This window comes from Euprymna scolopes, unplaced genomic scaffold, assembly GCF_053919585.1.
Source record: "Euprymna scolopes isolate OS-2025 unplaced genomic scaffold, ASM5391958v1 sca1, whole genome shotgun sequence".
In the NCBI taxonomy this organism is placed as follows: Eukaryota; Metazoa; Mollusca; class Cephalopoda; order Sepiida; family Sepiolidae; genus Euprymna; species Euprymna scolopes.
The window spans coordinates 680564-690563 of NW_027633102.1; the positions used below are offsets into that span (position 1 = coordinate 680564).

Genomic DNA, 10000 nt, shown 5'->3' on the forward strand with positions numbered 1-10000 from the left:
GCTAGCGGTCGAGAAGGCACTTTTCGACGCCTACTGCCACCCCCACATGGCGGTAGGCGCAAAACTGGAAAATCGCCGACCAGAAATGTCGCTTCGTATAATCGACGTTTTTTTTGACCACCATTTTCAGGTGTCGGAGGTGGGTCTGGACGAATACCAACACCATTTCTGGGGTTTCACAACCGCCCGGCTTCTCCGACATATGTTGGAAAGGAGTAGCGATCGAGCGACGGGGGCTGTCGGTAGGCGGCCGCGGGTTGCATGTGTGCCCGGGACAGCACCCCCATCCAACTAAGGGGTGTCCCCCGGGGGCCAGGGGGACCTCGTCCAGGTCGGCCGGGCGCTTCCAGACGCCTACCGACACCGGTCAGGTCGGCGAGGCTCCCGGCGGCCCCGAGCGGGACCACAGGTTGCGGAAGGCGTCCAAGTGAGCGGCGGCGAGAGGCGGAGGCCCCCGGGGTCGACTCCGCGGCCCCCGGGTCGGTGTGCGGGCCTCCAGAGCTCGATAAAGTAGTGGTGTCGCTAGCGGTCGAGAAGGCACTTTTCGACGCCTACTGCCACCCCCACATGGCGGTAGGCGCAAAACTGGAAAATCGCCGACCAGAAATGTCGCTTCGTATAATCGACGTTTTTTTTGACCACCATTTTCAGGTGTCGGAGGTGGGTCTGGACGAATACCAACACCATTTCTGGGGTTTCACAACCGCCCGGCTTCTCCGACATATGTTGGAAAGGAGTAGCGATCGAGCGACGGGGGCTGTCGGTAGGCGGCCGCGGGTTGCATGTGTGCCCGGGACAGCACCCCCATCCAACTAAGGGGTGTCCCCCGGGGGCCAGGGGGACCTCGTCCAGGTCGGCCGGGCGCTTCCAGACGCCTACCGACACCGGTCAGGTCGGCGAGGCTCCCGGCGGCCCCGAGCGGGACCACAGGTTGCGGAAGGCGTCCAAGTGAGCGGCGGCGAGAGGCGGAGGCCCCCGGGGTCGACTCCGCGGCCCCCGGGTCGGTGTGCGGGCCTCCAGAGCTCGATAAAGTAGTGGTGTCGCTAGCGGTCGAGAAGGCACTTTTCGACGCCTACTGCCACCCCCACATGGCGGTAGGCGCAAAACTGGAAAATCGCCGACCAGAAATGTCGCTTCGTATAATCGACGTTTTTTTTGACCACCATTTTCAGGTGTCGGAGGTGGGTCTGGACGAATACCAACACCATTTCTGGGGTTTCACAACCGCCCGGCTTCTCCGACATATGTTGGAAAGGAGTAGCGATCGAGCGACGGGGGCTGTCGGTAGGCGGCCGCGGGTTGCATGTGTGCCCGGGACAGCACCCCCATCCAACTAAGGGGTGTCCCCCGGGGGCCAGGGGGACCTCGTCCAGGTCGGCCGGGCGCTTCCAGACGCCTACCGACACCGGTCAGGTCGGCGAGGCTCCCGGCGGCCCCGAGCGGGACCACAGGTTGCGGAAGGCGTCCAAGTGAGCGGCGGCGAGAGGCGGAGGCCCCCGGGGTCGACTCCGCGGCCCCCGGGTCGGTGTGCGGGCCTCCAGAGCTCGATAAAGTAGTGGTGTCGCTAGCGGTCGAGAAGGCACTTTTCGACGCCTACTGCCACCCCCACATGGCGGTAGGTGTAAAATCGGAATAGACCGGACCAGGAATGTCGAGGGGGAAAAAAATGACAAAGTCCTGGTGTGCCTAGCCTACGAGAAGGCACTTTGCGACGCCTACCGACATCCCCATGTGGCAGTAGGCGTAAAACTGGAAAATCGCCGACCAGAAATGTCGCTTCGTATAATCGACGTTTTTTTTGACCACCATTTTCAGGTGTCGGAGGTGGGTCTGGACAAATACCAACACCATTTCTGGGGTTTTCCAGTTTGAAAGTTTTATAAAACATGTTCGGTAGGAAGCACACTTTGGTGTGTCGGTTCGTCGGAGCAGCGACTCTTTGCCTCGTGGTGGTCCGGAACGTCTCTACGGGCTTGTCGCAAAGGCGTCAGAAAGTGGCATCTCCGCCGCCTAGGGCTGTCACCGTTATCGCTGTCGCCCCGCGCTCCAACTTGTTTTGATCCGCCGCCTTCGTTCCTGCCAACCGTGCGCCCGCTCATCGTCGTTAGGTTATAATACGTGGTACGTGTGTGTGCTTCTCCGTGGACCTAGGGCTGCTCGACGTGTCGAACGATATGTTGGAACAACTAACGGCTCCTTTTCCTGGTTCCATAGTCGTCGTGGTACCCGCGTCGTCAGCCATATCTATGTCCACCATGTTTAGCCGATACGTTTGCTGCAGCTTCTGCTTCCGCCTCAGCGTTCGCCGCTCTCAGCCGCCGCTGTTGTTGCTGCCGTTCTGCCATTCAACCACTACCTGCGAATCTTTCGATGATCGGCCGAACGACCCATCGCTGTGCGACCGATAAATCCTCCGGATTAGGGAGAAACGCCGCCGCTCTCTGCCGCCGTCGAACGGAAAAACGTACATTGTAACGAACGAACGAACGAACGAACGAATTAACGAACGAGCGAACAAACAAACAAAAATAGCCGCGGGGGATGCACTATGTAGATCCTGATCCCCTTGTAACCATACGTACGTTGTTCGATGCTCTCCCGTCCTGGAAGTCGCCGCAGCAAACAGGAGGATGAGCAGCAGCAGGCGCCGCCGCCGTAACCGCCGCCTGCCTGCCGCCTCCTACTCCTGTCAGCGTCCGATCTCACAGCCGTGTGAACGTTCGCTGACACCCGATTTCTTTCCGTCTGGCAAAACCTTGGACGTCCCGCTCGCGGTACACGTGCTGCAGCGACTTCTCGTCCGACAACGCATAAGCGTCGACGTCTGCCGCCGCATCTTCTGATACGTGGACGGTGATAGCGCTAGTCCCTTCTTGCGCCACCTCCACCTTTGTTAGCGCCAAAGAAGATCGATCGAGCAGTCGTGGTCGCAGTCGATTAACCCGTTTTCACCGTCCGCAGTTCCCAAGCCGCCGATCAAGTCGTTGCTCTTCTTGTTCGTTCTTCCCATACCGTCGATTTGCACGGCTGCCGGATGAGCCATCCTCTGTCCGGCGAAGCGCTCACGTCAGTGATCGATACTTGCACCGACAGTCCTCCCGCTCGCGACTCGGTGCTCGAATCGGACTCGTTCGTTTTTATCTCGATGCGATTGTGAAAAGGGGGACCGGTCGTCAATGTCGTGTGTGTCGACGATGTTGTTCGCCCGGTCCGCCGCGTTGTTGTCGTTTTTTTTTTTTTTTTTTTTCCCCTAACGTTCGCCGTCGCACGGACGAAAGGGTGAGAAAAAAAAAAAGCTCGAAAAAGCCGCCCAAAAAAATCGGACCGAGGAGCCGCTTGCGAGAACGCGCCATGTGCACGTTGTCTCTCCTCGGTTTTCCGAGCACGAACACGACGCCGGTCGGTCGGTCGGTCGACGAAGGCGACGACGAAGGTGACGGGAAAATTTACGCCGCCGCTGCCCTGGTCCAGCTCCTCCCCGATGACGGCTGTGATGTTGACGTTGACGTTGGCGACGACGACGACGACGACGGAGACGACGACGACGACGAGACGGCATCGATGGCGACCACGATGACGACGACCTCGACGAGTTCAGTCTGCACCTTGACCTCCGATGTCCGTGTGCACTGCCGTCGTGCTGTTTGTCGTTTGTCGTATGTATCGCTGTCAAGGGTGCCGTTGTCGTTGTTGTTGTCGACGTTGTTGCTTGCTCTCTCGTCTCGGTCGGTTGGTACGTTGATGACGACGACGACGACGAAGACGACGACGACGACGACGAGACGGCATCGATGGCGACCACGATGACGACGACCTCGACGATTCCAGTCTGCACCTTGACCTCCGATGTCCGTGTGCACTGCCGTCGTGCTGTTTGTCGTTTGTCGTATGTATCGCTGTCAAGGGTGCCGTTGTCGATGTTGTTGTTGTCGACGCTGTCGTCTGTTCTCTCTTCTCGGCCGGCTGTGACGTGGACGTTGACGACGACGACGACGAGACGGAATCGATGGCGACCACGATGACGACGACCTCGGCGAGTTCAGTCTGCACCTTGACCCTCGATGTCCGTGTGCACTGCCGTCGTGCTGCTTGTCGTTTGTCGTATGTATCGCTGTCAAGGGTGCCGTTGTCGTTGTTGTTGTCGACGTTGGTCGCTTTCGTTCTTTGAGTCTCGGTCTCGGTCCAAGTCAGGGGAGAAACAAAAAAGAGGCCATCAGCGCGGGCAGCGCGCTTCTACTGACGGCGAACCTCCTCGAAAAACAAATAAACACGTGCCCGTCGTTGTAGTTGTCTGTCTTATGTCGGTCGGTCGGTCGGTCGGTCTGTCGTTCTGTCGAAACAAAGTCCCAAATTCCAACGATACCTGGTTGATCCTGCCAGTAGTCATATGCTTGTCTCAAAGCTTAAGCCATGCAAGTGTAAGTTCACGCCACGCATTAGAACGGGCGAAACCGCGAATGGCTCAGGAACCGGACCTAATCCTCGGGACCGTATTCCTCCTCGGAGGCGATGGATAACTGTGGCAATTCTAGAGCTAATACATGTGACACAGGCCGCGATCGGTCGGCGCGCCGTCGTCGCCACGCCTCGCGCGCTGGCACCCGCGTCGGCCGTTCCGGGTCGCGGCGCTACATATTAGACTGAGACCGATGCGCGTCATTCCGTCCTCCCGTCGTCGGCGTTCCCGCTCGCGGGTCCGTTCGGTGGCGGGGCTCATAGGGCGGCGCGCTCCGCTTTGGTGACTCTGGATAACTCACTGGTCGATCGCACGAGCTTTCACGCCCGGCGACGGGTCTCTCGAGGGTCCGCCCTATCAACTGTCGACGGTCGGTTAAGTGCCTACCGTGGTTACTACGGGTAACGGGGAATCGGGGTTCGATTCCGGAGAGGGAGCATGCGAAACGGCTACCACATCCAAGGAAGGCAGCAGGCGCGCAAATTACCCACTCCCGGCACGGGGAGGTAGTGACGAAAAATAACGACGCGGGACTCTGTCGAGGCCCCGCGATCGGAATGAGTACACTTCAAATCCGTTAACGAGGACCAACCGGAGGGCAAGTCTGGTGCCAGCAGCCGCGGTAATTCCAGCTCCGGTAGCGTATATTAAAGTTGTTGCGGTTAAAAAGCTCGTAGTCCGAACTCGGGTTCGTGGTCGCGCAAGCGGCCCCGGGGCGGCGGCGCCATCGTCCGTCGTTGACTTTGGTCGTCCGTTCGCATTCCCGGCCCTTTCCGCCGGTGTCAACCGCTAGCATACCCGCCACGCGGTCCTGCCGGCGAGGTGGACGAGGAGGTCGTGATCGGGATCCGGGAAAAAAAAAACAAGTGGTCGTCGGTTCGGTTCCGGGAGTAGTCTAACGGGGGGGTGCTACGTGTGTGTGTTTGGGTGTGTTCATTCGCATCCCCGCACTCTGACCCCCGCGCTTCTCTCCCTCTCCCTTTCCGCGCGTTCCTCTTTTTTTTTGAACCCCCCGGTCCGCTCCGAGTCCCTGCTTCGTGTCTTGTCTGCGCGCGTGTTGCGGTCGGCGGTTTCTCCTCCAAGGGTGCTCTTAACCGAGTGTCCGCGGCGGCCGGTACGTTCACTTTGAAAAAATTAGAGTGCTCAGAGCGGGCTGTTCAAGCTTGCATACGATAAGCATGGAATGATGGAAGAGGGCCTCGTCTACGTCTGTCGGTCTCCGTCTACGGCGAGGCAATGATCGAAGGGAGCGGTCGGGGCCACTCGTATTGCGACGTTAGAGGTGAAATTCTTGGATCGTCGCAAGACGAACTGCAGCGATGGCGTGTGGCAAGCACGTTTTCCTCGATCAAGAGCGAAAGTCGGAGGTTCGAAGACGATCAGATACCGTCGTAGTTCCGACCGTAAACGATGCCGACCGGCGATCCGCCGGCGTTCGCTTCCATGACCCGGCGGGTAGCCTGCGGGAAACCAGAGTTCGGTTCCGGGGGGAGTATGGTTGCAAAGCTGAAACTTAAAGGAATTGACGGAAGGGCACCACCAGGAGTGGAGCCTGCGGCTTAATTTGACTCAACACGGGAAAACTCACCCGGTCCGGACACCGGTAGGATTGACAGATCGATAGCTCTTTCTCGATTCGGTGGGTGGTGGTGCATGGCCGTTCTTAGTTGGTGGAGCGATCCGTCTGGTTGATTCCGATAACGAACGAGACTCCGGCCTGCTAACTAGTGCGCCGATGTCAGTGATTTTTACGGCGGGCTCGGCGTCCTCCGTGGCGCTCGGGTCCGGGTCGGTTTTCTCACGCACTTCTTAGAGGGACGGGTGGCAGAAAGCCACACGAGGCGGAGCGATAACAGGTCTGTGATGCCCTTAGATGTCCGGGGCCGCACGCGCGCTACACTGGAGGTATCAGCGGGGACTTCGCCCCGGCCCGAGAGGGTTGGGAAACCTCTGAACCACCTCCCGTGATAGGGATCGGGGCCTGTAACCAACCCCGTGAACGAGGAATTCCCGGTAGGCGCGGGTCAACAGCCCGCGTCGATCACGTCCCTGCCCTTTGTACACACCGCCCGTCGCTACTACCGATCGAACGGTCCGGTGAGGTCCTCGGATCTGGCCGACGACGCCGCCGGGCAGTGCGCGACGTGTCCGTCACGACACTCGTGCATCTACGCCTCGGCGTTCGATGCCTGGAGAAGACGACCGAACCCGATCGTTTAGAGGAAGTAAAAGTCGTAACAAGGTTTCCGTAGGTGAACCTGCGGAAGGATCATTACCGTTTTCCCGTTCGAGACTGGTTTGTTGTTTTCCGGCCTACCTCCTCTGTCTGTCGGCGTCAACGCCTCGAATGCGCGCAAACAAACCTATAAAAGGCGGAGCGAGAGATAGATTTGTGGTGACGCGGAGGTTTTTAAAGCCCCAGCTCTTCTTGCTTGCTTCCGCGTCTTACCACCTGTTTGTTTTTTCGCCCACCGCAAGTGATGGCCGCTTCTTCTTTGCCTTGTCGCCGCTTTATCGTTTTTTGTTTTTTTTGCAGCCGCTGTGCCACCGCCGCTAGCTAAAAACAAACTACTCGCGACATTGCAATGCCGTCACGCCTCCTCGCACAGACCTCCTCGCACACTACTAAATCTATATAAACAAAAACTAATATAAAAAACCCAAGTGCTGAACCCTGGACGGGGGATCACTCGGCTCGTCCGTCGATGAAGAGCGCGGCCAGCCGCGAGAACTGATGCGAATTGCAGGACTCAGTGAACATCGACACCTCGAACGCACATTGCGGCCCCGAGATCCCTTGTCTCGGGGCCACGTCCGGTCGAGAGGCGGAACGTTACATGTCTTTCTCCGTTAACGAAACGACATCTTGCCGTCCCCGTGCCCGCCCGGTCCTCGGCACGGTGGTAACCGGGACGTCGCAGGAGCGAGTGACGAGGGGGAAGAAAAATAAAAAAAGAATTGACTCCTTTCAATGTCTTTTTTTTTTTTAAAACCCTCTCCGGCCTCCTCCTTCGTCTCCCGCTGGCAGACCGCGGAGTCTTTTCCCTTTTCGACCGCGTGAAGAAACACTGTGGAGGAGGAGCAGGAGGAGTCTGTCCGAAAGCAGCCGAAGGGAGAACAAAACAAAAAAAAAAGCACCGACCTAACCGACTGCCGACGTAAGCGCCGCCTGCTCGTCTCGCTCTCTGCCTCATGAAGGTGTCTCTCAGCGACGCCTCGAGCAGCGCGACGAGCACGGCCGTCGCACCGTAAAAAGGTGGCCGCGTCGTAGGCAACGTCGGATGGGGAGGACCCACGCTTTTTTTTTAATTGTTGGCTTCTTCATTTTCGGTCGGACGGGCGCTATATCGGCCAGCCGTCGTCACACGGAGGGTACCGATCGAGATTCCTCTCCTCCAAACACCACACTCTACTAAAAACCGCCGCCCTCGGCTCGGACGAGACGACCCGCTGAACTTAAGCATATCGCTAAGCGGAGGAAAAGAAACCAACCGGGATTCCCTTAGTAACGGCGAGTGAACCGGGAGAAGCCCAACGCCGAATCCCGTCGCAAGTTAAAGGCTTCGGGACGTGTGGCGCATGGGTCGAAGGCAGCCGTTCGTTTTCGTCTCGCATAGTTCGGAGTTCCCTCGATCGGGGCCGCCCGCGGCGGGTGCCAGGCCCATTCGGTGCGGACGGCGAGCGACGGCCTTCGATCCGAGAGTCGGGTTGCTTGGGAACGCAGCCCAAATCGGGTGGTAAGCTCCATCCAAGGCTAAATACCGGGACGAGTCCGATAGTCGACAAGTACCGTGAGGGAAAGTTGAAAAGAACTTTGGAGAGAGAGTTCAAGAGAACGTGAAACCGCCCAGGGGTAAACGGGTGGGACCGCTCACCGCGATCGCGGGGGGACTCAGTCCGGTGCTGCCTAGGCTCGAGCCCAAACTCGATGTGTGTTCTTGAAAGAGAGGCCGTCGCGGCACAGGTCGTCGTTCGTCGTGTCCGCGGGGAACTCGTTCTCCGCGGGCCAGCTTTTGTGCCCGCGTCGCCGACGAAGGAGACGGGCCGCGTGGATAGCGGGAAGGGAAACGTGGTGACGACCGCGGCGTCGGTAGGTGGCTGCGTCGGTTGGCTGCGACGGAGGGGACTCGTCCTCTCGATCGCTGCTGCCGCCGGGCCCTAACCCGCCGCATCCGTCGCCGCCGCTTCTTCTTTCCTCCTGCTCCCTCCGCGCGCGACTCCGCTGCACCCGTCCCCTTCTCATCGCTCGGCGTAATCATGGCGCGGGCGCTTCGGCGCGACCTCCGCGCGGCCGGCACCGGACGCACTTCCCCTCCGGTCCGTCGTCGCGACCCGTTCCCGGCGTGCAGGTCGAACACGCGGGTTTTTTTCCGTAGGCGGCAGGCGTTTCATCACCCTGAAAACCCCCGTCTTCCCACCTTGTGAAGTCGGGGGCCACCGGCCGTCGGGCCCGCGAACGTAACTGCCCCTTTCTGCCGGGAACGGAGGAAATCTGACACGATCCGTTACACGTGGCGAGCCGGTCCGTTTTGATCCCGCCGGAAGTCGCGTGCGGGCGACGCACTCTGTGTGTCGCTCCTTAGGCGCCCCACCGTCTCGGGCGCGTGCGCGATGAGAGGCGGGATAGGACTGGCGCGGCCTCGCCGTCACGCACCTCGCCGACGTTTCGGGTTCTTGTCGGGGGCAACCCCGCCCGCGCCCGTTTCCGTTTCCGGAGAGGTCGCTCGGCGACGCTTTTTTACTCGAGCCGCCCGCCACCCCGGGTCAGCGACGTGCATCGGCAACCCACCCGACCCGTCTTGAAACACGGACCGAGGAGTCCTGGCCGTTCGCGAGTCGTAGGGGCCACCTCTGACTAACCCCGAAGGCGAAGCGAAAGCGAGAGAGCGTGTAGGAGGGCGTCGATCGGGAGAGGTGTCGTGGCAAAGTCGTCCGGGGGTCGTCGGGGGGTGTCGTCGGTCTCGTGCCGTCGTCTTCTCCTCGCCTCACCCGCCTCCGAGCCGTGCCCGATCCCGCCGGCGCGGCGTTTTCGGCCTTCCGCCGTCGCTGCTGCGGTGCCCGCAACTTTTCCTTTTTTCTCTCTTCCCGAGAGAGATAGGAGAGGGAAGGCTCGTGGCTGACGTGCGGTTGTTTTTCCCTCCTCCCCGAGAGGGGACCGGCGCATCTTCCAAAAAGGGGAATTGCCGGGCGCCAGCTTCCATATCCTCCTTCCGCCCATCGGTGAGATCCCGCGGCTTGAACTAGTCCTATTTTGTCGTCGAGTTTAGGCGCTGCGCGCGGGCGCATCACCCCCGGGTCGGTTTCCCCTTTTTCCGAGTACGACTCGGCCGACTCTGGCGTAGCGAGCGACCAGGGACCCGAAAGATGGCGATCCACGCCCGGTCGGGATGAAGCCAGAGGAAACTCTGGTGGAAGTCCGAAGCGCCTCTGACGTGCAAATCGATCGTCGGAACCGGGTGTAGGGGCGAAAGACCAATCGAGCCGTCTAGTAGCTGGTTCCCTCCGAAGTTTCCCTCAGGATAGCTGGCGCTCGATCGTCGCAAT

General features: G+C 59.8%; 2 non-coding genes and 1 pseudogene across 2 annotated transcripts in view; all 3 read left to right on the top strand.

The window, feature by feature from the left end:
- Nucleotides 1-4360: 4360 nt before the first annotated feature.
- Nucleotides 4361-6731, top strand: LOC145273422 (small subunit ribosomal RNA; annotated as a pseudogene).
- Nucleotides 6732-7126: 395 nt separating this feature from the next.
- Nucleotides 7127-7284, top strand: LOC145273311 (5.8S ribosomal RNA). The gene has a single exon (XR_013866307.1). It is a non-coding gene; the product is annotated as a 5.8S ribosomal RNA (ribosomal RNA).
- A 595-nt stretch (nucleotides 7285-7879) lies between these two features.
- LOC145273138 (large subunit ribosomal RNA) overlaps nucleotides 7880-10000 on the top strand; it is a 5721-nt gene continuing 3600 nt past the window's right edge. Inside the window, exon 1 of the ribosomal RNA XR_013866170.1 lies at nucleotides 7880-10000. This exon is cut by the window's right edge and continues 3600 nt beyond it. This is a non-coding gene — a ribosomal RNA (large subunit ribosomal RNA).